The 25,703-nt window shown below is 43.9% G+C and overlaps 1 protein-coding gene across 6 annotated transcripts in view; it reads right to left on the reverse strand.

Annotated features, from left to right (window-relative positions):
• Positions 1–25,703, reverse strand: part of AP5S1 (adaptor related protein complex 5 subunit sigma 1) — a 39,954-nt gene that overhangs the window by 9,376 nt on the left and 4,875 nt on the right. For 2 of the 6 annotated variants that reach the window (XM_030847604.3, XM_030847603.3), the window contains exon 2: positions 2,756–3,014. The exons of 1 other annotated variant lie outside the window; for it this stretch is intronic. The gene's annotated coding sequence lies outside the window, so the exon portion shown is untranslated. Of the gene's footprint in view, positions 1–2,755; positions 3,015–17,700; positions 17,720–25,703 lie in introns of those variants that run through there. 3 more of the 6 variants (XM_060284927.2, XM_030847605.3, XM_070043646.1) reach the window with 3 other exon arrangements.

Raw genomic sequence — 25,703 nt, forward strand, 5'->3', positions numbered from 1 at the left:
GATCTTTCCGGACTAGGGCTCGAACCTGTGTCCCCTACATTGGCAGGCAGATTCTTAACCACTGCACCACCAGAGAAGCCCTACATACATATTTTTTCAGTAGGAGGCTGAGTTCCACTTCTGGGTGTGACCCCAGGCAAGTTATCAGCCTTTTCCAGGCTTGTCCTCACCCCTAAAATGGCTCAGAGAGGTTGTTTTGACAATACAGTAGTTCAGCCTTATAAGCCTGAAATTTAAAAGTACCCCCAATAGAATCAATTGCCGCAGGTTGCTTATGTAGCACTTAACACAATTTTCAATTATAGATCTGTTTGTTTGCTTGTTTCTTATTTGCCTTTCTCATGGGAGAGAGCTGCAGGGAATAAGACAGACAAGATCTCTGCCACCATCCAATTTACATTCTACTGGAATGAGACAGATAACAAATCAGAAAACATACACATAAATAAGAATTCCAGACAGTAATAAAGGTTACAGAGAAAATAAAGCAGATGGTGAGATACAGCCCCTGAAGAAGGGCATGCTGCTTGAACTGGGATGGGGAGGGAAGCTTTTCTGAACTGACATTTGAGCTGAACTCGAATGTAAGAAGATCAGTGTTTTGGGCAGAGGGCACAGCAAGTGAGAAGTCCTAAGGTGAAACAAGCTTGGCATGTTTGAAGAATAGAAAGTAGATTGGAGTTGTCCAGGTTTAGAAAGCTAGGGGGAGGGGCAGAGTTCAAGTCAAGGAGGTTGGGAAGGGCCACTAATGTAGGGCATTACAGGAAGGGACTTTGGGTTTTATTTGGAGTGAAACAGGGAGCCATTGGAGGGCTTTGAGCAGGAAAGGGAGAGGATTTTATTTGATTTGACTTATTTGATTTATGTTAAAGACCTCTGTGGTGGTGGTGAGGATCCTGGACTGGGGAGGGGGCAGGACGGAAGCAGGGAGACAAGTCAGGAGGCCACAGCAGGGAATACATGATGGGTATGGCCAGGATGGTAACCATGAAGGTGGCAAGAGATGGCTGGATTCCTGGTATTTTGTGGATATGGGAGGTGAAGGAGAGAGAAGAATCAAGGCACTAGGTGGATGGAGGGTGCCACTTAGCAAGCCAGAGAGTCTGGGGGAGAAGCAGTGGTGCAGAGAGGACTCCAGAGTTCCATTTTGAACAAGTGAAGCTTGAGATGCTATTGGATATCCAAAGGGGTTTTCAGGGAGGGAAGTGGGCAGAGGAGAGGGGCAGGCTGGAGTAGAAACTTGGATGTCAAGCTTGGGTGGGACCTCTAAGAGACAGTGCTGCAGAGTAGAGAGTGCCCAGAAGCTGCTGAGGCCACCAGTCCCCTGCCACATGGGAAATGGAGCAGTAGTCCTCCCTACCTGCAGCCCACCAGCCTCATAGCCACATGCTGCATGACCTGCTTTGCCAACCACCAGGTGCTACATTCCTGGTGGGGCGAGTACCAGTGACAGAAATCAAGAGGATCAGAGAGGTGGGGCGGGGGAACAACTCTGTGGTGGCGAACAGATCCCTCCTTCCCTCCCATGGGACCCAGAGAAGTACCAGGAGAGAGTCAGGTGATACATTCTTCTGCATCCCAGCCTCAGCCTTTGAGGCAAAGAGTTTGGGGAGTATGGGTGTATGTAATTGTCCAACCAAAAAGAAAGGAAGCCCATATTTGTTCACATTTATTGAGGGTCCACTATAGGCAGGCACATCCTAAGTTTCTTTCATTTAATTCTTGCCACAATCCCAAGAGGACAAGCGATGCCAAGTTGCACAGCTGACCAGTGGCCTAACAGGATTTGAACCCAGAACTTGCTGCCTCATTGCAGCTCACCATACACCTTGCAGGGCTTAGAGACCCCTGCGGCAAGTGAGACTCACACAGCCCCCTGCCTTGAAGCCCTGGAAGGGGCCAAGGACACTGCCTGGGTGAGGGGGGTCGCTAAGTGACTGTGTGCCTCGGAAGATGCACTATTTAGTCCCTTCTCTTGCGAGGTATGGAAATCTTTCGGACACGTCTGAGGACGTTCTAACCCTGCCCTCCACAACAGCCGGGTTCTCAGGTTCTTCCAGATGTCCTTCCAGATGTTTTTGAGCCTCCAAACGAAGAATGTCGGTTTTGTTTTTTCCAGTGTTTTCCAGGCACCTCCTTCCGGCCTCAGATAAGATGTGGGGCGGATAGTTCCTGACCGTCGCGTCTAGGAGAGTTCTGACCCGACTGCGCCAGAAGCTGAGTTTAGAGCGCTCCGCCCTCCCGGAAGGGGCGAGGCCTCACAGTCTCGGCTCCTATTCCTGAATTCCCGGGCCAGACCCAGGTCCGCGGAGGACCGGGAGGCTGTTCTGAACCACCGAAAACAGCCAAGAACCAAGGGAGGGCGGCAGTCCGCGACCCCCAAAAGCGCGGCCGCCAGAGATTGGCGCACCCGGGCTAGGCCTCGCCTGGGAGTCACCCTGGGCCTGTGGGCAACTGGAGGAGCTCAGTAGCCAGCGCCCTTCTCCTTCCGGCCCAACCTCCCCTCCAGCCCGAGCAGGCGCCCGCGCCACCCACCTCCCGAGCCCCCGGTGCTGGATGCGGTGCACGGAGCTCTCGCTGCCCCGAACACCCTATGCGTTAGTACCTGCTCTTCCCAGCTCCCCGCGCGCCCCAAGCCCCGTGCACCCCGGCGGACTCCTAGTCCCACTCGGCTCCTGCGCCGCGTACCACCTCCCCGAAAGGCATCTGTGCGCCCTGAGTCCAGAGGACCGAGCTCCCAAGGTGACGATCTTACCTTGGGTAGCCACGACCCGGCGACCTGCCTCCAGTCGCGGACAGCCGGGAACCCTCCCCTTCAGGGAGGGAAGGGCGGGGGGTAGGGCCGCGCGGCCATTGGGCAGACAGCGGGGGCGGGCACTTGGCCTCTGTTTGCGGGGCCTCGAGGCTCTGGACGCGCGCTCGGGACAGACCTGGGTTCCTACTAAGTCCACGAAAGTGCAGATGATCTTTCCGTCTTCGTCTCGAGCAACTTCCAGGGGAAGCCCAGGGTCTGACTAGAAACCAAGTAGAAACCGTGGTGGGCTCGATCCCGACGCTTCCCACGCGAAGCTACCCCCTCCTTCCGCCGAGTAATTTGAGGGGTGAGGGTCTTTATGTAGTTCGCTCCTGGACGCCCAGGGCCTAAGCACACAGTCAGTGCTCAATAAACGTCCGGTGTCACGCAGAGTTCACAAGGGTATGAGTACCCAGCCAGGCGACACTCATTCTGGACTTGAGGAGGCAGGATCGGGGCATGTAGCTGTATGCAGGGCAGGGGCGCCAAGGTTGGCTCGCCCGGCTCGCAGGGTGTGGGCCTTGAGTGCTGCGTGGGAAAGGCCTCCTCCGATCAATGATTTAGGGCGGTACCTCACGGCAGTGCTCGCCTACCACCTCGCCCTTCCTCTGCTGGGCCAGAGGCCAGCAATTATTGAGTGCCCACTGAGTTCCAGGTACAGACTTAAAGTCTTATACCTTAGGGCCCATTAAATATCCGCAAAATAACCAGGTAGAGGTTTATTTTTTCCTATTTTAAAGAAAGATTAAAAGATTTGGAAAAACGTTTGGCAGTTCTTAAGTTAAACATATGCCAACCCTATCACCCAGCAATCACTCCTGGTTGACCTATGAGTCCACCTGGAAACATGCACAATAGATAATGTTCATAGTGGCTGTATTGACAATAGGCAAACTCTAGAAACAACCCAAATGTCCATTAATAGAATGGAGAGACAAACTGTGGTGTACACAGAAGTGAAAAACAACAAAGGCGAAAAACTATCGATACAACATGCATGAATCTTACCAGGATGAATGGGCAACATGGCTAAACAAGCCCAGCACAAAAAGTACATGCTGTCTGTTCCCAGCCACAAGGTACGATAAGGTTCAAAAACAGGCAAAACTCGTCTACATAAACAGAAATCATATCACTGGTTACCTCTGGGGAATGTTGAGGAGTGGGTACAAAAGAGCGTTCTGGAGTGATGGAAATGTTCAATATCTTGATGTGAGTGGTGGGTACCTGGGCTTGCACATATGTAAAAATACGTCATCTGTACACTTAAGATTGTTACACTTTTTAGGACTTCCCTGGCGGTCCAGTGGTGAAGACTTTGCCTTTCAATGCAGGGGGTGCAGGTTCAATCCCTGGTCGGGGAGCTAAGATCCCACATGCCTCGTGGCCAAAAAAAGGCCAAAACATAGAACAGAAGCAATGTTGTGACAAGTTCAATAAAGACTTAAAAAAAAAAAGTCACATCAAAAAAAATTCTTTTAGAAAAAGTGTTGTTACACTTTATACTGCAACTTTGAAAAGAAAGACAGGGCTTCCCTGGTGGTGCAGTGGTTAAGAATCCACCTGCCAATGCAGGGGATGGGTTTGAGCCTTGGTCCTGAAAGATCCCACATGCCACGGAGCAACTAAGCCCCTGTATCACAACTACTGAGCCTGAATTATAGAACCCATGAGCCACAACTACTGAACCCCTGTACCACAACTATTGAAGCCCACACACCTAGATCCCATGCTCCGGAACAAGAGAAGCCACCGCAATGAGAAACCTGGGCACCTCAACAAAGAGTAGCCCCCGCTCGCCGTAACTAGAGAAAGCCAGTGCGCGGCAACAAAGACCCAACACAGCCAAAAATAAATAAATAATAAATTTTTTCGAAATAATAAAAAAAAATTTTTTAAACTTAAAAAATAATGACAGACAACTGAGGGCTAAGAGGTTTGGCTGAGATCACTTGCAAATGCCTGAGCACACACCTGTCTCCAAAATCAGTGGTACCAAACTGAATCGTAGAAAGATGCCTGAACACCATTCAGATGAGATTTTATTACTTTATGTAGTAACCCTGTGGATATTTCACAACATTCAGCATTTACAAAATGTTGTTAACATCACACCTGAACTCAACTGTGATAAAGCCAGCTCAGCCAAGACAGGGTGAATGTTGATTAGTTTGAGAATTTACTCCTGCTTGCTACCCACCCCAAATTCAGTGACCTCATATCTAATTCTTGCAGGAAGACCATTGGGAGTATGGTGACTGGCTTTCAAATGCAGTTGTCATCCTCTGTCTTTGCTGGACCTTGCAAGGCTTTAAAAAATACAGCTTCCTGAAAAACACAATGAGATACTGACTTACTGCATTTGGGCTGATCTAACAAAAATACCATAGGCTGGGTGGCTTATACAACAAACATTTATTTCTTGGTTCTGGAGGCTGGGAAGTCCAAGATCAAGGTGCCAACAGATTAGGTGTCTGGTAAGAGCTGTCTTCCTTGTTCACAGACTCAGTCTTCTCACTGTGTCCTCAGAAGGCAGAAGGAGCAAGGGAGCTCTCTTAAAAAAGCACTAATTCTACGGACTTCCCTGGTGGCGCAGTCGTTAAGAATCCGCCTGCCAGAGATAAACCCACGCACATATGGTCACCTTATCTTTGATAAAGGAGGCAAGAATATACAATGGAGAAAAGGCAGCCTCTTCAATAAGTGGTGCTGGGAAAACTGGACAGCTACATATAAAAGAATGAAATTAGAACACTCCCTAACACCATACACAAAAATAAACTCAAAATGGATTAAAGACCTAAATGTAAGGCCAGACACTATAAAACTCTTAGAGGAAAACATACGCAGAACACTCCATGACATAAATCACAGAAAGATCCTTTTAGACCCACCTCCTAGAAAATGGAAATAAAAACAAAAATAAATAAATGAGACCTAATGAAACTTAAAAGCTCTTGCACAGCAAAGGAAACCATAAACAAGATGAAAAGACAACCCTCAGAATGGGAGAAAATATTTGCAAACGAAGCAACTGACAAAGGATTAGTCTCCAAAATATACAAGCAGCTCATGCAGCTCAATATCAAAAAAACAAACAGGGCTTCCCTGGTGGCGCAGTGGTTAAGAATCCGCCTGCCAATGTAGGCGACACTGGTTTGAGTTCTGGCCCGGGAAGATCCCACATGCCGCAGGGCAACTAAACCCATGCACCACAACTACTGAGCCTGAGCTCTAGAGCCCGCGAGCCACAACGACTGAGCCCGCATGCCACAACTACTGAAGCCCGCACGCCTAGAGCCCATGCTCTGCAACAAGAGAAGCCACGACAATCAAAAGTCCACGCACTGCAAGGAAGAGTAGCCCCCACTCGCCGCAACTAGAGAAAGCCCATGCACAGAAACGAAGACCCGACACAGCCAATAAATAAATAAATTTTTTTTTTTTAAAGAACCCAATGCAAACATGGGCAGAAGACCTAAATAGACATTTCTCCAAAGAAGGTACACAGATTGACAACAAACACATGAAACGATGCTCAACATCACTAATCGTTAGAGAAATGCAAATCAAAATTACAATGAGGTATCACCTCACAGCAATTAGAATGGCCATGATCAAAAAATCTACAAACAGGGCTTCACTGGTGGCGCAGTGGTTGAGAGGCCGCCTGCCGATGCAGGGGACACAGGTTTGTGCCCTGGTCCGGGAAGATCCCACATGCCGTGGAGCGGCTGGGCCCATGAACCATGGCCGCTGAGCCTGTGCGTCCGGAGCCTGTACTCCGCAACGGGAGAGGCCACAACAGTGAGAGGCCCGCGTACCGCAAAAAAAAAAAAAAAAAAAAAACTACAAACAATAAATGCTGGAGAGGGTGTGGAGAAAAGGGAACCCTCTTGCACTGTTGGTGGGAATGTAAATTGATACAGCCACTATGGAGAACAGTATGGAGGTTCCTCAAAAAACTAAAAATAGAACTACCATACAACCCAACAATCCCAGTACTGGGCATACACCCTGAGAAAACCATAATTCAAAAAGAGTCATGTACCACAATGTTCATTGCAGCTCTATTTACAATCGCCTGGACATGGAAGCAACCTAAGTGTCCATCAACAGATGAATGGATAAAGAAGATGTGGCACATATATACAATGGAATATTACTCAGCCATAAAAAGAAACGAAATTGAGTTATTTATAGTGAGGTGAATGGACCTAGAACCTGTCATACAGAGAGCAGTAAGTCAGAAAGGGAAAAAAAATACCATATGTTAGCACATATATATGGAATCTAAAAAAAAAAAAAAGGTTGTGAAGAACCTAGGGGCAGGACAGGAATAAAGATGCAGACATAGAGAATGGACTTGAGGACACAGGGAGGGGGAAGGGTAAGCTGGGACGAAGTGAGAGAGTGGCATGGACATATATACACTACCAAATGTAAAATAGCTAGTGGGAAGCAGCCGCATAGCACAGGAAGATCAGCTTGGTGCCCTGTGTCCACCTAGAGGGGTGGGATAGAGAGGGTGGCAGAGAGATGCAAGAGGGAGGAGATATGGGGATATATGTATATGTATAGCTGATTCACTTTGTTATACAGTAGAAACTAACACGCCATTGTAAAGCAACTATACTCCAATAAAGATGTTTAGAAAAAAAGAATCCACCTGCCAATGCAGGGGACATGGGTTCGAGCCCTGGTCTGGGAAGATCCTACATGCCGTGGAGGAACTAAGCCTGCGAGCCACAACTACTGAGCCCACGTGCCACAACAACTGAAGCCCACGCGCCTAGAGCCCGTGCTCCGCAACAAGAGAAGCCACCACAGTGAGAAGCTCACGCACTGCAACGAAGAGTAGCCCCCACTCGCCGCAATTAGAGAATGTCCACGCACAGCAATGAAGACCCAGTGCAGTCAAAAATAAGGAGAAAAACCATACGATCATCTCAATAGATGCAGAAAAAACTTTTGACAAAATTCAACACCCATTTATGATAAAAACTCTCCAGAAAGTGGGCACAGAGGGAACCTACCTCAACATAATGAAGGCTGTATATGACAAACCCACAGCAAACATCATTCTCAATGGTGAAAAACTGAAAGCACTTCCTCTAACATCAAGAACAAGGCAAGGATGTCCACTCTCACCACTATTATTCAACATAGTTTTGGAAGTCCTAGCCATGGCAATCAGAGAAGAAAAAGAAATAAAAGGAATACAAATTGGAAAAGAAGAAGTAAAACTGTCACTGTTTGCAGATGACATGATACTATACATAGGGAATCCTAAAGATGCCACCAGAAAACTACTAGAGCTAATCAATGAATTTGGTAAAGTTGCAGGACACAAAATTAATGCACAGAAATCTCTTGCATTCCTATATACTAATGATGAAAATTCTGAAAGAGAAATTAAGGAAACACTCCTATTTACCATTGCAATAAAAAGAATAAAATACCCAGAACAAACCTACCTAGGGAGACAAAAGACCTGTATGCAGAAAACTATAAGACACTGATGAAAGAAATTAAAGATGATACCAACAGATGGAGAGATATACTATGTTCCTGGATTGGAAGAATCAATATTGTGAAAATGACTACATTACCCAAAGCAATCTAAAGGTTCAATGCAATCCCTATCAAATTACCAATGGCATTTTTTACAGAACTAGAACAAAAAATCTTAAAATTTGTATGGAGACACGAAAGACCCCGAATAGCCAAAGCAGCCTTGAGGGAAAAAAGCAGAGCTGGAGGAATCAGACTCCCTGACTTCAGACTACGCTACAAAGCTACAGTAATCAAGACAATATGGTACTGGCACAAAAACAGAAATATAGATCAATGGAACAAGATAGAAAGCCCAGAGATAAAGCCACACACCTATGGTCAACTAATCCATGACAAAGGAGGCAAGGATATACAATGGAGAAAAGACAGTCTCTTCAATAAGTGGTGCTGGGAAAACTGGGCAGCTACATGTAAAAGAATGAAATTAGAACACTCCCTAACACCATACACAAAAATAAAACCAAAATGGATTAGAGACCTAAATGTAAGACCAGACATTATAAAACTCTTAGAGGAAAACATACGCAGAACACTCTTTGACATAAATCACAGCAAGATCTTTTTTGATCCACCTCCTAGAGTAATGGAAAGAAATAAAAAAATAAACAAATGGGACCTAATGAAACTTAAAAGCTTTTGCACAGCAAAGGAAACCATAAACAAGATGAAAAGACAACCCTCAGAATGCGAGAAAATATTTGCAAACGAATCAACAGACAAAGGATTAATCTCCAAAATATATAAACAGCTCATGCAGCTCAATATTTTAAAAATAAACAACCCAATCCAAAATTGGGCAGAAGACCTAAATAGACATTTCTCCAAAGAAGACATACAGATGGCCAAGAAGCACATGAAAAGCTGATCAACATCACTAATTATTAGAGAAATGCAAATTAAAACTGCAATGAGGTATCACCTCACACCAGTTAGAATGGGCATCATCCGAAAATCTACAAACAACAAATGCTGGAGAGGGTGTGGAGAAAATGGAACCCTTTTGCACTGTTGGTGGGAATGTAAATTGATACAGCCACTATGGAGAACAGTATGGAGGTTCCTTAAAAAACTAAAAATAGAATTACCATATGATCCAGCAATCCCACTACTGGGCATATACCCAGAGAAAACCATAATGCAAAAAGACACATGCACCCCAATGTTCACTGCAGCACTATTTACAATAGCCAGGTCATGGAAGCAACCTAAATGCCCATTGACAGATGACTGGATAAAGAAGATGTGGTACATATATACAGTGGAATATTACTCAGCCATAAAAAGGAACGAAATTGGGTCATTTGTAGAGACGTGTATGGATCTAGAGACTGTCATACAGAGTGAAGTAAGTCAGAAAGAGAAAAACAAATATCATATATTAACGCATATATATGGAACCAAGAAAAATGGTACAGATGAACTGGTTTGCAGGGCAGAAATTGAGACACAGATGTAGAGAACAAACGTATGGACACCATGGGGGGAAAGCAGCGCGGGGGTGGGGAAGGGGTGGTGTGATGAACTGGGAGATTGGGGTTGACATCTATACACTGATGTGTATAAAATGGATGACTAATAAGAACCTGCTGTATAAAAAAATAAATAAAATTCAAAAAAAAAGCACTAATTCTATTCATGAGGGCTTCACCCTTATGATCTAATCACCTCCCAATGACCCCACCTCCAAATACCGTCACATTGGGGATTAGTTTTCAATATATGAATGGGGGAGTGGAGCAGACAAAAACAGTCAGTCTACAGCAAATATCAACCAGCTATTATAGAAGAAACAAACAAAATGAGGTGTCAGCAAGGATATGGAGAAATTGGAACCTTTATACATTTCGGGTGGGAATGTGAAATGGTGCAGCTGCTATGCAAAACAGTACGGCAGTTCCTCAAAAAAGTAAAAATAGGCGGGGCAGGCCAGAGCGTGTCGGGAGTGGGCCCCGAGGCCCGAGCCGCGGGACCCGAGCGACGGCCGCGCCGAGGTATCAGGGCCCAGCCCGGCTGCCCTAGCCGCCACCACGGGCATCAAATTTTTAGAAGTTATCAAACCTTCCTGTGCAGTTCTACCAGAAATTCAGAAACATGAAAGGAAAATCAAGTTTGGAGAGGAGGTACTACGGACTGCTATAACTCTCTTCATCTTCTTAGTATGTTGTCAGATACCACTATTTGGAATCATGTCATCAGATTCTGCAGATCCTTTCTACTGGATGAGAGTTATTCTTGCATCCCACAGAGGAATGCTAATGGAATTGGGTATCTCCCCAATTGTAACATCTGGTTTGATTATGCAGTTGTTAGCTGGAGCCAAAATCATTGAAGTTGGAGACACACCCAAAGATAGAGCCCAGAGTTGGAGATACACCCAAAGACAGAGCCCTATTCAATGGAGCCCAGAAACTATTTGGTATGATCATTACCATCGGGCAAGCCATTGTGTATGTCATGACGGGCATGTACGGGGATCCCGCTGAAATGGGTTCTGGAATCTGTCTCCTTATCATCATTCAGTTGTTTGTTGCTGGTTTGATTGTGCTGCTGTTAGATGAGCTGCTACAGAAGGGTTACAGCTTGGGGTCTGGGATTTCCCTCTTTATTGCCACCAACATCTGTGAAACCATTGTCTGGAAGGCCGTTAGTCCTACTACCATTAACACTGGCAGAGGTACCGAGTTTGAGGGTGCAGTCATAGCTCTCTTTCATTTACTGGCCACCAGGATAGCAGCATTATTCACAATAGCCACAAGGGAGAAGCAACCCAAATGTCTATTGATGGATGAATGGATAGAACAAAATATAGTATATACATACAATGGAATATTATTTAGCCTTAAAAAGGACAAAAATTCTAACATATGCTATTACATGGATGAACTTTGACAGCATTATACTAAGTGAAATAAGCCAGTCACAAAAGGACAACTGTATGACTCCACTTACATAAGGGATCTAGAGTAGTCAAATTCACAGAGTAGAAAGTAGAATGGTGATTGCCAGGGGCTTGAGGCAATGGAGAATGGAGAGGTAGTGTCTAATGGGTAGAGAGTTTCAGCTGGGGAAGAGGAAAAAGTTCTGGAATGGATGATGGTGATGAATGCACAATGTAAATGTACTTAATGCCACAGAACTTTACAATTAAAACTGGTTAAAATGGTAAATTTTACATTATGTATATTTTGCCACAATAAAAATCCAGGTCTAGGTAGTTTCCTGCCACCTTTTTCAGGGAACCAAAGGAGGGCACAACATCACATCTATGGTATTCTTGCTAAAACTCATAATCTGAGGAAACCCAAAATAAGGAACATTCAACAGCTGTCCTACACAATACCGTAGCCACTTGCCACATATAGCTATTTTAATTAAAATTAAATAAAATGTAAAATTCATTTGTTATAAAGCAGAAACTAACACACCATTGTAAAGCAATTATACTCCAATAAAGATGTAAAAAAAAAAAAGTAAGATTCAGTTCCTCATCCCCACTAGCCACATTTCAAATGCTATTTTCATGTGGCTAATGACTATCATATTGGACAGCATAGATATAGAGTATTTCTATCATCACAGAAAGTTCTATTGGCCAGTTTTTTTTAAGTTGTATTGGACAGCACTGATCTATAGAATAACTCTCCAAAAATGTGAAGGACATGAAAGACAAGGAAAGACTGAGGAACTGCTCCAGATTAAAGGAGAATAAAGAAACATAACAACTAAAAGCAATGTGGGATTCTGGGTTGGACCCTGAAACTGAAAAAGGACATCAGTGGGACAAATGATGAACTCTTACTAAGGCCTTCGGATTAGTTAATATTCTATTACGGTTAATTTTCTGGTTTTGGTCATTGTACTGTGGTTACGTAAGATGTAAACATTTGTATTATTTTTGCAACTGTTTCGTAAGTCTGAAATTATTTGAAAATGAAAATTTTAAGTGAAATTTAAAAATCATCTTTTGACTCTATCCAGCTATTTATATTATCTTTCACTGTTGACTGCATCCCACCCTATTTCATGAATAAAATTTATTGATCATTGTGCATTTATTAGGGGAAAGGCAAGTCCAGAGAGTGATCTATACTACAGGTCACCCCCGCTCCATTGAGGTCCTAGGAGGCCCCCTCACCAGTAAAGTTCATCCCCAGGCAGGTGGCCCATGTCTCCAAGACCAGTGCTCCAAGGAAGGCTGTGGCTCACATGCTATGACTCAGCAACCACCAGCTCATGTTTCCCCCCAGAGACCAAAGTCAGGCCCAAAGACAGTGTCAGAGGGCCCCAAAAATGTACATGTTCAAATGTCTAAGTTCCTTCAGGGGACTCTCCAAACTGAAAAACAAAATATAATCCCTGCCTTTACAACCTCATTTCAAGTAATAAGTTTTTAAATTGTTATTCTTTAAACTATTTTATTTTTTTACACTGTCAACTTTATTATGAAAAATTAATACATGCTTATAAAGTTAGTATGGGGAAAAACAGAAATGTTTGAGGAAGAAAACCAAAATTCATACTTATAATCCACCACCCAGAAAAAACTACTGGTAACACTCTGGTGTCTTTTCTTCTAGTACTTTCTCTTCTACAGTGCCGGATCTCTGAGTCCTCTGGCTTCCTGGAATCACCCTTGCCTCGCCCAGCCACATGGGAAGGACATAAAAGGGTCTGGTCTGGTATGAGTCCACCTTACCTCTCAGGGGTCTCAGGAGGAGGAAGGGACTTGGTCTGTGTCAGCTCATGGGTCCGATCCCTGCTGCAGCCAGCGCCTCTGGGGCTATCCAACCCCCTATGGTCTGTGTGGCCTCACCAACCTCAGGACATTGTGTTACTCATCACCTGCCACTCAGGGGCTGCCATCCTGCCCTTCCTTTCTGAGAACTACTGACATAAGTTGCTTGGCAACAGACATTTACTTGCAGTTTCGGGAAAAACAGGGAAATGAGTGCATGGGTAGGACATGCCTTCAAAGTTAGATATTGGAGTTCCTAAAATTCACACACCTCCCCCAAAGCAGAAGGCCATTCCCTGGCCACATCCCCCAAGAGCCCAGCTTCCTGCCATACTTATTGGTGCCTGACTTGCTTTCAGGCCCTCTTGCTGTCTCTTTTCCTAGGGCCCCTCCCCCAGGATCTGGAGCTCAGTGCAGAAAACAGAAATCACTGTAGGTATTATGTGCACAAAAGGTTTTTGTTTCTTGAAGCATGATTTACATTTCGTGAAATACATCCATTTTAACTGTGAAAATTGATTACCTTTTATCCAAGTAAATACCTGTGTAACCAGCTCCTAGATCAAGATCTAGGATATTTCCATCTCCCCAGAAAGTTCCCTTGTACTCCTTTTTCAGTCTCCATCCTCAGTCACTATTCTGATTCCATCATCATTGTTTAGTTTTGCCTGATCTTGAATTTAATATAAATGGAATCACATCATACATACTGTTTTGTCTCTGGCATCTTTTACACAACATTGCTGACATCCATCTATGCTGTTCCGTGTGTCAGGAATTTCTCTTTCATTGCTGAGCAGTATCCCATTATATGAATATATCACAATTTGTTTATTTATTCTACTTTTAGTGGAATATTCAGCCTTTTCGGGGTTTAGGCTATTAGGAATAAAGCTGCTATGAACATTCACATATAAGTCTTTTTGTGGAGTTATGCATGCATTTAAAAATTGGTGAACAAGAGGGTAGGGTATGTTTAGCTTTATTAGAAGCTTCCAACCAATTCTCCAAAGTGGTTGCACCACTTTATACTACCACCAGCAAGTATATCGATGGATCCAGGTTCTCCAGCACAGTCTTCTTCTTCACCAACACTTGACAGAGTCAGTTTTTTCACAGGAAGGAATTTCATACAGGGAATTAGTTGGTGCAAAATGGTGAGGGGGAATGGAGAAGCAGGAGTCAGAAGGCTGCCACTGGAGTAACTGAGTTCAACAGCACATTACCATAACCATGGTCAGAACTGAGGAGGCCACTGCTGCCACCCTCAGCTCCACATGGCTCTGTCTCAACATCTGGTTGATGCAGGAATATGCTGAGTCCGGCTGCTGAGACTGGCTCTAGACCTTGCATCTCTGTGTCCTTGCTGTCAGCATAAGTGACAGCGGGAAGATGGCCTCTGCCCCCCACCCCCAATCTCTGGTGGGGCATCTAATTGTCAGACCTTAATACTCATAACTCTAGCTGCAAAAGAATCCAGGAGGGACTTCCCTGGCGATTCAGTGGTTAAGACTCCACACTTCCAATGCAGGGGGCATGCGTTCGATCCCTGGTCGGGGAACTAAGATCCCACATGCTGCACAGCGTGGCCGAAAAAAAAAAAATCTGGGAAATGCAGTTTCTTACTTTCTAGCCTCTGTCCAACATAGGAAAACACTCTAGAAGGGGGCAGAGGGAGCCAGTTGTATCAGTTGGCTATTGCTGAGTAAAAAAGCTACCCCAGGGACTTCCCTGGTGGCACAGTGGTTAAGAATCCGCCTGCCAATGCAGGGGACACGGGTTCAAGCCCTGGTCCGGGAAGATCCCACATGCCGCGGAGCGGCTGGGCCTGTATGCCACGACTGCTGAGCCTGCGCTCTACAGCCCGTGAGCCACAACTAGAGAAAGCCTGTGCGCAGCAATGAAGACCCAACACAGCCTAAAATAAATTAAAAAAAAAAAAAAAAGCTACCCCAACATGTAACAGACTAAAATAGCAACCACTTATTTAGCTCACAATCCTGTGGGTTGGTGATTTGGGGCTGGGCTTAGCTAGGTAGTTCTCATCTTATCCGAGCTCACTCATGACTTTGAAGTCAGTTGCCAATTCTGTTGGGAACTGACTGGCCTAGGATGGGCTCAGCTGAGATGGATCATCTCTGCCCATGTGGTCTCTCATCCGCCAGCAGGCCAGCCTAGGCTTGTTTTCATGATGGCTGGGCAGGTTTTCCATGAGAGAGCAAAATGCTCTTTAGGCCTAGGCTCCAAATGGTACATCATTTCTGCCACATTCTATTGACCAAAGCAAGTCACAAGGCTAGTCCAGATTCAAGGGGAGTGGAAATAGACTCCACCTCGTCCAGAAGGTGAGGTAAATTCACACTGCAAGGGTGTGATTCAACGGTGGGTTGAGAAGTCAGGGTAATCTACCACACTAGTCCACAGCCCCCACCATGCCTCCCACTTCTGGAACTAGCTAGCAAATCCCAAGTACTCAGATCCTTTTTTTGGGCAAAGCAACAAGATTCCCTGTACCTTCCCTTTTCTGTCCCTTTATTTTATCCTGTTTCTTAGGTTCCTTATTTTCTAAATTTTCTAATTAATTTTTAATGTAAGGAATAGCATTGAGAACTCATTCTTGTTATCTGTTCTTCCTGGTTTTGCTTTATGGATGTGATATCTTTCTGAAGCTAATTACTAAAGAGAGCAATTAGAAAGCCTTCTTAAAAAAAAAAAAATCTTTTATGTTCCCTGCATGGTTTTCCTCTGAAACCATTTCTTGTTGTTTATTTAGTTTCTCTTTTATGTTGTAGGCTTTCCCCAAATGTCTGGTGAACTTTGTTCACATTAAGAGTGAGGCAATAAAAAGCATGAAGGAAGTTCTGCACACATCCATTGGTTGGCTTGTTTCTGAAAGGGCCATATGGGGACTGGCCTGTGGAAGAGCCCTACAGGCCAGAACATGAGGGTCTCACACATGGGGCTGTTCTGTTTCTTTAGAACATGAGCACTTAACTTGGTTTGGGCCAGTGACTCCTTGGGCTGTCTGGTAAAGTCCATAGGCCAGAACAATGTTTTTAAAGGCATTTAAAGATACATAGGGTTACAAAGAAACAAAACAAAACAAAACCCAATACTGAAATACATTAAAGTATTAAACAAATGTTTCAGTAAATAAATATGTAAATAGTGTCATGCAAAGATGATAATCTGAGGTATCTGCATCAATTCTATAATGATACTAAAACACCCAAAATTTCTTTTGGTGACCAAGTATCAGATCCTGCTAATAGCATTGTCACTTGTAGCCAACATTTTAAAAGGGAGGAAATTACAAAAGGCACACTTTAGGGGAGAGGTGATAGATGTGTTGATTATCTTGATTGTGGTGACTGTTTTATGAGTATATATATACGTCAAATCTCATCAAATTGTACACTTTAAATATGTGTAATGTTGGGTAAATACAGAATCCTACCAACAGAAAGACCTTTATGCACCAACACAGAGGGGAGAGAAAACACTATTATTGAAAATGCAATCAGTTTAAACCATGCAGGTACTTCACAATACACTACAAAGTCTCAGCAGCATTTCATACATTTTATATAATAAAGTAGAACAAAGAACAATTAAAACTTAATTTCAGATAGTAATTAGTGAAAAAGATGCATTTTTTTCCCCATCTGAACTGCAGAATCCCATGAATTCTGTCCACGAATCGCTTGAAAGTCTGTGGCTTCCAAGTCCCATCATTGTCCCAATAATGCCCAGACAATAACAATTTTTTCCTAATTCAGTATCCAACTTTGATCACCCACTGCTTTGAGTTGTCATGTTTTTTGATCTCCTTTAATCAGAAGCAGTTCCTCGGCCTTTCACTGCCTTGGTATTTTTAAAGACTGCAGGTCAGAATTTTCCTCTATTTGGGTTTGTTTGGTTTCATCCTCCTGATCAGATTCAAGTTAAACTTTTTTTTTTTTTTTTTTTTTTTTTTTGCGGTACGCAGGCCTCTCACTGTTGTGGTCTCTCCCGTTGCAGAGAACAGGCTCCGGACGCGCAGGCTCAGCGGCCATGGCTCACGGGCCCAGCTGCTCCGCGGCATGTGGGATCTTCCCGGACTGGGGCACGAACCTGTGTCCCCTGCATCGGCAGGCGGACTCTCAACCACTGCGCCACCAGGGAAGCCCCCAAGTTAAACATTTTTAACACTCAGAAGTGACACTGTCCTTCCTGCACATCAGGAGGCACAGGATGTCCATTTGTTCCATTACTGGGGATGTTCACTTCGATCACTTGATAAATGGGGTGCCCTCCAGTTTCTCCACGATAGATTTACTATTTCCTCATTTGTAACTAATAACTAATTCACTGAAAGGCTACATAAAAGTCCTGTTCCTCATCAATCTTTCACTGACTGGTTTTAGCATCTCAGTAGATTTCATAGATCTTCTTTGTATAGACACAATGTATTTCTAATTATGTCGGATCCTAGGTATTTTGTATTTTTGTCTTTATCCTGAATGAGATCTTGTCTTTCATTATATGTACTAACTCATTATTCATGGACATAGGAAAGTTATTTTTATTGATCATTTTGTTATCAACCACCTACCTTAGGACTTCTCCGGATCAGAGAAGGCTCCTCTTGCCCAGGACTTCCTTTTTGTTTTTTGTTTTTTGCGGTACGCGGGCCTCTCACTGTTGTGGCCTCTGCCGTTGCGGAGCACAGGCTCTGGACGCGCAGGCTCAGCGGCCATGGTTCACGGGTCCAGCCGCTCCGCGGCATGTGGGATCTTCCCGGACCGGGGCACGAACCTGTGTCTCGTGCATCAGCAGGTGGACTCTCAACCACTGCGCCACCAGGGAAGCCCTGTTTTTTGTTTTTTAAGATTTTTTTTTAAAATTATCATTTATTTTTGGCTGCGTTGGGTCTTCGTTGCTGAGTGCGGGCTTTCTCTAGTTGTGGCAAGCGGGGGCTACTCTTTGTTGCGCTGCGCGGGCTTCTCATTGCAGTGGCTACTCTTGTTGCGGAACGTGGGCTCTAGACGCGCAGGCTTCAGGAGCTGTGGCTCGTGGGCTCTAGAGCGCAGGCTCCATAGTTGTGGCACATGGGCTTAGTTGCTCTGAGGTATGTGGGATCTTCCCGGACCAGGGCTTGAACCCACGTCCCCTGCACTGGCAGGCGGATTCTTAACTGTGCCACCAGGGAAGCCCCTTACTTTGTTTTTATCACATGGATATTACAGGGCCACATGAGCCAGAGACCTATCAAAGGGTTTTAATGTCCTTTTGCTTCTGATTAAGTATCAATTACAAACAATGCCCAGACAGTAAATGCTCTGCTCCCAGCTCTAGCTGAAGGTGGAATCTCTGCTGGTCCAAAGACTTCTGGGCCCTCAAGCTTGTGTGGCTTGTATAACTAGGATGGATAAAGTCATCTCCAGGTGACTTTCAGAAAGAGCAGGAGTTCTGACCACTTTTTTACTCACCTTTCCTAGGGGCAGAAATCATAGGCCTATAGTAACAGCCAATCATAACTCTAACCTCTTTCAGAACACTGAGGGGAAAGATCATTCTTATTCATTAATAGAAATGTGAAAGCAAGCCAGTGTAACTCATAACTTCTGAACACAGAGGGCCTTGCAGCAGGAAACATGCAGATGCTACATGATGTTTCCTTTGCTGCAACAAGCAGCTTATCACCTGGGAAAGGGACTTGTGATCCTGGGCAGTACCTACCTTGAGAGATAACACAGTCTATTGTTTCTATCTGCTTCGCAGGAGAAAGAAAAAGTTGTTACTTGGTGATGTTGCAGAATCCTTGGCCCCAAGCGGCTTCTATAAACCACCTATTCATTCATGCATTCATTCATTCAATATGAATTCATTCATTCACCTGGTCTGCTATGTGCCAAGGTGTTAAGTATAATGTAGAAAACAAGAGACAATATAAACCCTCTTGGAGATTATAATCTGACGGGAAAAAGAAACATTAAACTATAAAACACATAAATAAACACATATAATGGGGGTGGGGTGAAGAAAGCTATTAAAAATTAGTACAGGATCTTCCCTGACAGTCCAGTCGTTAAGACCCTGCGCTTCCACTGCAGGGGGTGTAGGTTCAATTCCCCGCCAGGGAACTAAGATCCTGCATGGCACGCAGTGCAGTCAAAAAAAAAAAAAAAGATACAATAATGTAAAAGTGTACTTAATGCCACTAAATTATACATTTAAAAAATGGTTACAATGGTCAATTTTATGTTATGTATATTTCACAATAAAAAGAAGAAGGAAAAACAGTTTTTAGTAAAAAAGAAATAATAATAATAAAGCAGAAGGGAGCAACCTGGAAGTTGATGGGAAGCCAAGGACCAGGGGGAACTAGGAGTGAGAAGACCCCCTTGGGGGGAATGGTCAAGAGACTGAGGGAACACAAGTGTCTAACAATCAATCTTAAGTTTTTTGCTCTGTGATTCTATAACTCTCCTCTATCCCCCTAAACTTTAGTAAAAGTCTGCTATACCCAGATACCTGATTCTCTGGGGGCCTGCTATGTGCCAGGTGTTAAGTATAATGTAGAAAACAAGAGACACAATATAAAAGAGCATGTATTCTTTGCAGACACATCAGGGCAGAGAGAAGGGAGGAGCCACATGCACTGAGACCCAAGTGAGAAGGACAATGCCGCAAAATCAGAAGATGAGAACAAGTGATGGCCAGGAGACATATGATGTGCTGGGGCAGTACCGAGTATCCCACTTCAGGCAGGATGAGGGCTCAAGCAACTGGTATTGGAATACTGAAGGATGGGCCAGCTCCACAGGGGTGGAAGACCTCAAACCACCCAGAAGGCAGAGATCTGAATCACATGGGTGAACCTCATGAACTTCATAGCCTGCAGGCTCTCTCCTACGTTAAGCTAAACTGAGTCCAGGGGTGCCATTGTGATGCAGTTCCTATCTCACTGAAATACAAGATTCATCTTCAGGGCGTGCTTTTTCTTTTCCTGCTTCCTGGGATCTGCCATGTTCAGAGGATTATGGGGGAAAAAAGAAAGCTATGGATGACAGGCAAAGGAGAGCCAAGTAGTGCATAACTGGCATACCTGAAAGGAACAAAAACAATGAAATACAATAGCTATTTAAAAATATAATTCAGGAAAGTGTTTCTAAAATAAAAAAGGATTTCAATATACATTTGAAAAAAACAATGTTTATACTAAAATATATAGTCTAGTAATATTACTAGAAAACAAAGAATCTTTGGGGCACCCAGGCAAAAAGAGCAAGTATAAAGGCTCCAAAAAAATGTTTTTTAACATATAAGAACTCAGGAATATTGTTCTTAGGAAATTGTACAAAAATAGGGAATCAGAGAGGAAAAAAAAAAAAAATGGGGCTTCCCTGATGGCACAGTGGTTGAGAGTCCGCCTGCCAATGCAGGTGACACGGGTTCGTGCCCCAGTCGGGGAAGATCCCACATGCCGCGGAGCAGCTGGGCCCGTGAGCCATGGCTGCTGAGCCTGCGCGTCCGGAGCCTGTGCTCCACACAGGAGAGGCCACAACAGTGAGAGGCCCGCGTACCGAAAAAAAAAAAAAAGAAACTAGATTTTCTAGAAAATATCAACAGTGAAAATACTAAATGTCAGAACCCCTGTAGGATACAGCTAAAGCAGCAGTCAGAGGAAAATTCATAACTTAAACACTAATACCAATTTTTTTTTTCTTTTGGCCACTCTGCACAGCATGTGGGATCCTAGTTCCCCCACCATGGATCGAACCTGCACCCCCTGCAGTGGAAGCGCTGAATCTTAATCACTGGACTGCCAGGAGAAATCCGCTAATACCAATTTTGTAAAAAAGACTGAAAATAGAAGAATTAATAAGCACCCTTAAAGAGTTATAGATAAACCAAATAAAAGCAGAAGGAAGGACTTAATGAAAATAAAAGCACAAATTAATGAGTTGGACTTCCCTGGTGGCGCAGTGGTTAAGAATCCGCCTGCCAATGCAGGGACATGGGTTCGAGCCCTGGTCCGGGAAGATCCCACATGCTGCGGAGCAACTAAGCCCGTGAGCCTGTGTTCTACAGCCTGCGAGCCACTACTACTGAAGCCCGCGTGCCACAACTACTGAAGCCTGCATGTCTAGAGCCCATGCTCCGCAGCAAGAGAAGCCACCTCAATGAGAAGCCTGCGCAATGCAAGGAAGAGTAGCCCCCACTCGCCACAACTAGAGAAAGCCCACACACAGCAACAAAGACCCAACACAGCCAAAAATAAAGAAACAAAATAAATTTATATAAAAAAAAAAAAAGAATCCGTCTGCCAATGCAGGGGACACGGGTTCCAGCCCTGGTCTGGGAAGATCCCACATGCTGCGGAGCAACTAAGCCCATGTGCCACAACCACTGAGCCTGCGTTCTAAAGCCCGCCAGCCACAACTACTGAGCCTGCACGCCACAAATACTGAAGCCCCCGCTAGCCGCAAGTAGAGAAAACCCGCGTGCAGCAACGAAGACCCAATGCAGCCAAAAATAAATAAATAAATTTATTTATTTTTAAAAAGTTGAATGATTAGTACTTAGATGCTCATTTTATAATTCTAAGCACTTTTTTAATGTGAACTGTTTCACAGTAATTTTTAGTTTGCTAAATGAACTACAATATATCCACACAATGGATAAGAATAAAAAAAGAATAATAATACTATGTACTGCTATAAAAAGATCTCCAAGATACACTGTTAAATGAAACAAACAAGTGCAGAATCCTATATATAGTAGGCAATCTATTGTGTAAGAAAACCGTGCAAGCAGGAAGTAGAATAAAAATACACGTACGGGACTTCCCTGGTGGCACAGTGGTTAAGAATCCGCCTGCCAATGCAGGGGACACACGTTTGCGCCCTGATCTGGGAAGATCACACATGCCATGGAGCAACTAAGCCCGTGCGCCGTAACTACTGAGAGCCATGTGCCACGACTACTGAAGCCCACGCACCTAGAGCCCATGCTCTGCAACAAGAGAAGCCACCACAATGAGAAGCCCGCGCACTGCAGAGAAGAGTAGCCCCTGCTTGCCGCAACTAGAGAAAGCTCATGTGCAGCAACAAAGACCCAACGCAGCCAAAAAAAGTACGTATTCGCTTATATTTGTATAAAGAGAGATAGAAAGATATGTAGGAAACCTAGAAGGCTATTATACATTAGGGCAGAGGGGGAAACCGGGTAGATGAGGACAGAGGCAGGACCAAGTTTTTCAGTAAAAACATTTTTATCATTTTGATTTCTAAACCATGTTACCTGTTTAGAAAACAAAATTTAATTAAAACAATAAACATTTTAAAAATTCAAGTAGAAATTAACACAACATTGTAAAGCAACTATACACCAATAAAAATTGATTTAAATAAATAAATAAATAAATTTTAAAATAAATAAATAAAAATTCAAGGCTGGCCCAAATGGATTCACTGGTAGTCTGCCAAACATTTAGGGAAGAAAATATACCAATTTGCTAAAATCTTTTCCTGAAGATATAGAAGCAGAGGAAATACTTCCTCATTCCATGAGGCCAGCATTACCATAATACCAAAACCAGACAAAGGCATGCAGGGAAACTGCAGACCAGTATCACTCATGAACACAGATGCAAAAGTCCTCAACAAAATATTAGCAAATAGAATCCAACAATATGTAAAGAATTATACACCATGACCAAGTAGGATTTATCCCAGGTATGCAAGGCTGGCTCAACATCTGAAAATTAATTAATGGCATCACATCAACAGACTGAGGAAGAAAAATCACATGATCATACCAATAGATACAGGAAAAGTATTTTACAAAATCCAACATCCATTCATGATAAAAATGCTCAGCAAACTAGAAATAGAGGGGAACTTCCTCAACCTGATAATGAACATCTACAAAAACCTACAAGAAACATCATACTTCAATGGTGAGAAACTAGAAACCTTCCCACTAAGATCAGCAACAAAGCAAGGATGCCTCGTCTCACCACTCCTTTTCAAATTGTACTGGAAGTCCTAATTAATGCAATAAGATCAAAAAAAAAAAAGAAATAAAAGGTAAGTAAATTGGGAAGGAAGAAATAAAACCATATCTGTTAGCAGATGACATGACTAACTATGCATAAAATCTGAAAGAATCAACAAAAAAACTCTTGGAACTAATAAACAATCATAGCAAAGTTGTAGGATATAAGGTTAATATGCAAAAATCATTCCCTTTCCTCTATATCAACAATGAAGACATGGAATTTGAAATTAAAAATACATTACCATTGCAGCCACTATGGAAAACAGTATGGAGGTTCCTCAAATACTAAAAACAGAGTTGCCATATGATATAGCAATCCCACTCCTGGGCATATATCCGGAAAAGAGAAAACTGTAATCTGAAAAGATACATGCACCCCAACATTCATAGCAGCACTACTGATTTATTTATTTATTTATTTTTGAATTTTATTTATTTTTGCCTGCACTGGGTCTTCGTTGCTGCGTGCAGGCTTTCTCTAGTTGCGGTGAGCAGGGGTTACTCTTCCTTGCAGTACACGTGCTTCTCACTGCGGTGACTTCTCTTGTTGCAGAGCACAGGCTCTAGGCACGCAGGCTTCAGTAGTTGTGGCTCACAGGCTTACTTGCTCCGCGTCATGTGGGATCTTCCTGGACCAGGGCTCGAACCCATGTCCCCTGCATGGGCAGGCAGATTCTTAACCACTGCACCACCAGGGAAGTCCCCAGCAGCACTATTTATAATAGCCAAGACATGGACGCAACCTAAATGTCTATCAACAAATGAATGGATAAAGAAGATGTGGTATATATACATACAATGGAACACTACTCAGCCATAAAAAAGAAGGAAATAATGCCATTTGCAGCAACATGGACGGACCTAGAGATTATCATACTAGGTGAAGTAAGTCACAAAGAGAAAGACAAGTACCATATGATATCACTTATATGTGGCATCTAAAATATGACACAAATGAACTTATTTACAAAACAGAAATAGACTCATAGACATAGAGAACAGACTTGTGGTTGCCAAGGGGAAGAGGGGGTGGGGAAGGGATAAATTAGGACTCTGAGATTAGTAGGTACAAACAACTATATATAAAATAGATAAACAGCAAGGTCCTACTGTATAGCACAGGGAAATATACTCAATATCCTGTAATAAGCCATAATGGAAACGAATATGTATATATATGTATAAATGAACCACTTTGCTATACACCAGAAACTAATGCAACATTGTAAATCAACTATACTTCAATACTAATAAAAAGTACATTACTGGGCTTCCCTGGTGGCGCAGTGGATAAGAATCTGCCTGCCAATGCAGGGGACATAGGTTTAAGCCCTGGTCTGGGAAGATCCCACATGCCGCGGAGCAACTATGCCCGTGCGCCACAACTACTGAGCCTGTGCTCTAGAGCCCGCGAGCCACAACAACTGAAGCCCACGCGCCTAGAGCCCGTGCTCTGCAACAAGAGAAGCCACCACAATGAGAAGCCCGTGCACCTCAACGAAGAGTAGCCCCACTCGGCGCAACTAGAGAAAGCCCGCATGCAGCAACGAAGACCCAACACAGCCAAAAATAAATACAAATTTTAAAAAATTAAAAAAAAAATACATTACTGGGCTTCCCTGGTGGCGCAGTGGTTGAGAGTCTGCCTGCCGATGCAGGGGACACGGGTTTGTGCCCCAGTCCGGGAAGATCCCACATGCTGCGGAGCGGCTGGGCCCGTGAGCCATGGCCACTGAGCCTGCACATCCGGAGCCTGTGCTCTGCCACGGGAGAGGCCACAACGGTGAGAAGCCCGCATACCGCAAAAAAAAAAAAAAAATTACTATTAACACCCCCAAAAATGAAATACTTAGATATAAATCTAACAAAATGTGTACAAGATCTCCTTAAGGAAAACTACAAAACTCTGATGAAAGAATCAAAGAACTAAATAAGTGGTGAGATATTCCCTGTTCATGGATAGAAGACTCAATATTGTCAAGATGTCAGTTCTTCCCAAATTCATCTTCATCTATTCAATGTATTCCCAATCAAAATCCTAGCAAGTCATCTTATACCATGCATAGCACCCAGCAGAGTGTCAGGGCCAAGGCAGGCTCGATGAAAAAGAAGTTGTGGTGGAAACCTGGCTCAGAGGTACTGGGGCAAAAGTGGGAATATAAAGAAGGGCACTGGGCAAACTCGAATGATTAAAGAAACCCAGGTACTAACTGGGCATCTGGAACCACGGAAACCAGGGGCTCAGTGGCCTCGGGGAAGGATCTCACTCTCTGCCATTCTCTGTGTATCAGTTTCCTCTACTTGATGGGAGGAAGTAGCCTCACCTCAAGCCTCACCACAAGCCTCACCTAACGCTAATTTCCCACAGCTTCTAGGGGAATAGGGTCTCACCCTCTTCCTCAAGTTCAGTTTGAAAAATAAGCAGAAAGGTTTCAGACCACCCAAGCTTGAGCCCTTCAACCAAAGTCAGAGGGGCCTGTTCTTGTGAGAATACAGCCACTCGGCAAGGACCACCAGCCTGGAGTGAGGGGAGTAGCAGGCCAAGAAAGC

This window comes from Globicephala melas, chromosome 15, assembly GCF_963455315.2.
Source record: "Globicephala melas chromosome 15, mGloMel1.2, whole genome shotgun sequence".
In the NCBI taxonomy this organism is placed as follows: domain Eukaryota; kingdom Metazoa; phylum Chordata; class Mammalia; order Artiodactyla; family Delphinidae; genus Globicephala; species Globicephala melas.